Source organism: Tenrec ecaudatus, chromosome 6 (assembly GCF_050624435.1).
Source record: "Tenrec ecaudatus isolate mTenEca1 chromosome 6, mTenEca1.hap1, whole genome shotgun sequence".
NCBI classification, from domain to species: Eukaryota; Metazoa; Chordata; class Mammalia; order Afrosoricida; family Tenrecidae; genus Tenrec; species Tenrec ecaudatus.
The window spans coordinates 143,485,327-143,489,357 of NC_134535.1; the positions used below are offsets into that span (position 1 = coordinate 143,485,327).

The 4,031-nt window shown below is 45.7% G+C and overlaps 1 pseudogene; it reads left to right on the forward strand.

Annotated features, from left to right (window-relative positions):
* Window positions 1–3,342: 3,342 nt before the first annotated feature.
* LOC142451277 (S-phase kinase-associated protein 1 pseudogene) lies at window positions 3,343–3,823 on the forward strand (annotated as a pseudogene).
* Window positions 3,824–4,031: the final 208 nt, after the last annotated feature.

The window sequence follows — 4,031 nt, forward strand, 5'->3', positions numbered from 1 at the left end:
CCCATCTTGTCACATGGATACCCCCAATCCTTCCTCTTCCTATTGCGTGTATGCCCCTAGACCACCCCATTCCATTACTGTATTACCTATAGTGCAACCGCTGTCTGTGACTTTAGTCTATACCTGTAATTAGTGGGCTTGCACTCCCCACAAAGGTATATAAGCCAGGGTTAATAAAGAGCTCTCTCTCGGCTCCTCCCCTGGACCTCTCATGGGCTCCCCTTCTCTCCCGTCCTCAACCCCCCTGTTCCCTTTGCCCTTGTCCTCCTTCCCTTCCCCCACTCTCCACTGTGAACCACCAAGCAGGGCTGAGGTGAGCATGCTACCATGAAATGTGTCTGACTCCATTATTACAATCTCTTTTCTATCTCTCATGCTCTCGATGACTTTATTATAATATAGTTATATATCTCAACCATACAATTGTGCTTATTGAACCCGTGATTAGTGGTAGGGGGCTGGCACCCCCTCAAACCACATCAAGTCTACTCGAACTCATAGCATTCGAATAGAGGGTGTCCGGGCTAGAAATCTTTCAAGGAACAGACGGTAGCATCTTTCTCCCATGGAGCGGCAGGTGGGTTTGAACCAACACCCTTGCAGTTAGCAGTCTAGTGTTTAGCAGACAGCACCACATGGAATGAGGATTAAGTGAAATGAAGTATGAAGAAGGCTTAGCTCATGCCTGGTAGTTAGCGATAGCTCAAAATATGTTTGCTATTATTAGTAATCATTAAGAATGACGAGAACTTCTCTACAACCATCCAATGATCATAGAGATCTGCATAAACACGTTTTGTTTGGAGTTAATCTGTGCACGTATGAAGTGAGACCAAAGCAGCAATACTTCTTGGCTGGCGCTAGCACGTACATTGCCATTTCTGCACCACTGCCTTTCAATTAAATCATTAACTGATTGATTTGGGGGTCACTAGGCAGTTACTAAGTGGGATGTACTACTGAGCAGTCCCTAGGTGAAAGGCCTGTGCTAGAAGAATTGTCCTGTGTCAGAAGATGCCTGCGCTAGAAGAGGCCTGTGTCAGAGTTGAAAGTACAACTTATCTATCAGTCCTCGGATTTCTCCCACCCACCATTTCCCATCAGGTGTTCTTCTGAGCTTCCTGGACTTTCTTTCCGTTTTGCTATGAAGAGCCAGCATTCTTCCGTTAGCTGACTTCTTTGGATATGTCAAAGCACTGCCACCAGAAAACCCAGAAGGCTTTGTACACACTCAACAGAGTACCTGCTGGACGTCACCATCTCTCGGTCCCCGGGTGATATAAGTGGTTTGCATAAAACATCTAGTCTGAAAGTTGGAGGTCCAAAGCAACCCAGGCAGTGCTACAGAAGGAAAAAAAAGGTGTGGCTCTCTGCGTGTGAAAATAATTACAGTCTAAGGAAACCCCTATGGAGGACTGCACAGCACATGTGTCATCATGAGTCCAAACTGATGTGGAAGCACTGGTTTGGGTTTTCAGTTTCTTTCTGGTAAATCGAGTCCATCCAACAGCCCTGCTAATGTAGATTTTTATTGCTTAGCAGGGAGAGGCAGCCATAAAAGGCAACAGATAATTGCATATAAGTTACATGCCTGGGTGGCACACATGTTTCATAGCCCAGCTTCTACTCAAAAGTGTGGCCGTTCCAACCCCCCAAGAGGTGCCTTGTAAGGAGAGCCTGGTGATCAGTTTCTGAAAGGCCGCAGTCCTGAACATCTTATGGAGCACAGTCTATTCTAAAGCCCTGAATCAACATCGACTCATTTGGTTATCATCACGATGTTTTTATAGCTGCTGTGGGGATGAATGCAAAGAGGAAAGGAAGAGAAATGGAGCTCACAAGGGCAACAGTGGCCAACTCGTGAAGGCGCCTACGAGTGTCACATCAAAAGATGGTGTTGGTATACAGTTTTAAGAAGAAACCGGACTGTCCTCCTGAGCAGGGTCAACTTCTCTGCCAAGTTGGAAGTGACTCTTTAAGACTGCTGATCTCTGTACCAAAATAGACCAAAGCATCCTGATGATAGTCTTAGCCTGCAGTTCAGTGGAGCCATTTTTGTGTCCCTACAAAGACTGTCCTCAGGATCCAGGAGCTCCAACTCTTCTGAGCCAGAATGGCAGAGATGGAACAAACAAGGCAGCCCACTCCCAGTCCTGTGGACTATCAGTGATGGTGGTGGTTTCTGCCCAGGCATTTCTTCCTACCTGGGGTCAGAGCATCATAGAGGTTTCTGCGTTATGGTCAACATCCCACGTCGTGACACAGGGTGACCTCAAGGTGGGCTATCAGTGGGATTTTCAGTACTAGATGAGGCCATCTGCTCTGCACAGTGTGATGTAAGATAGGACCATGAGAGGCTAGCCTGTCAATCAGGATATAGCCAATGAGGCCTCTGTGTGGGCATGGCCTTCTCCTGAGGATTCTGGGAACTCCTGTATTTCCTCCTTTGAGGTAGGAGACACTGTCTTTCAGCTCACTCCCTGTGATACAGCCCTGAGGGGAAGACACATGAATAGAGGCTGATGGAGCCAGACCTCTGGAGCCAAAGAAGCCACATGGAAACCCCTGCCAGTGCTGAGATGCTTACAACGCCACTGAATCCACAAGACTTCCCAGCCACTGGCCTGTGATCTTCCTGCACTCAGCATCATTGCATGTGTTTTGTGAGTCTGAAGAGGACTATATAGATTGGTATTGGTCATTTGGACTAATATCAGACTTACAGACTTGATCAGGACTGGACTGGGATGTTTTCTCAATATTCAACTGCTCTTGTATATAAAGCTTTTTCTTTTTTCTTTTTTTAAAAGCTTTTTCTTATACACATGAGTGTCTGTGAATTTGTTTCTCTAGCTTCCTCGGACTAACACAAAGGCTGTGGTGCATCTACCATGCATTTTCAGATTACGTCCTCAACCTCATGAAACAATCCATCTAGAAACCCAGCTTGGGCTTTTTCTGCCTCCTTTCCTTTTTCATAACACACGTCATGATAAATGGAGAAGAAATTGAAATTGCCAAGGATTTCATTCTACTTGAATGAGCAAGTAATGCTCATAGAGGCAGCAGTCAGGAAATCAAATGACATATTACCGTGGAAAAAATCTGCCCGAAGACTTCTGTAAGGGGTACCAAGGTTGCCACTCAGATGATGACGGTCCCCTTGACCCAAGCCATAGTATTTTTAATAGTTTCACATACATGTGACATTTGGACAATATAAAAAGAAGATAAAAGGAGAGTTGAGGTAGGGACCTTGTTCTCTGCCTTTCTCTGCAGTAGGCGCTGACGCCTCCTAGTGCTCGCCAGCCTCTCGCCCGCCGCCTCCCGAAGAGAGATCACCATGCCTTCAATTAAGTTGCAGAGTTCTGATGGAGAGATATTTGAAGTCGATGTGGAAATTGCCAAGCAATCTGTGACCATCAAGACCACGTTGGAAGATCTGGGAATGGATGATGAAGGAGATGATGATCCGGTTGCTTTACCAAATATTAATGCAGCAATATTCACAAAGGTCATTCAGAGGTGCACCCACCACACGAATGACCCTCCTCCTCCTGAGGATGATGAGAACAAAGAGTAAAGAACAGATGATGTCCCAGTTTGGGACCAAGAATTCCTGAAAGTTGACCAGGGAACACTTTTTGAACTTATTCTGGCTGCAAACTACTTAGACATCAAAGGTTTGCTTGATGTTACAGGCAAGACCATTGCCGATATGATCAAGGGGAAAACTCCCGAGGAGATTCGCCAGACCTTCAATATTAAAAACTACTTTCCTGAAGAGGAGGAAGCCCAGGTGCGCAAAGAGAACCAGTGGTGAGAAGTGAGACGTCCTGCCTGACACTGTAACACTACTTCTTACAGTGCTACCGTAGAAGATGTGATCTTTGGACTCTTGAGAAGCCAATGGCTAACGTGTGAACTAAAAGTTTTTCTTGAAGGGTGTGTGTTGGAGAACATGGACAGCCCTTTTTCTTTGGATTCAGGCTATGTACAGTGAAGAAGTTGAAAAAAAAAAACACCAATAA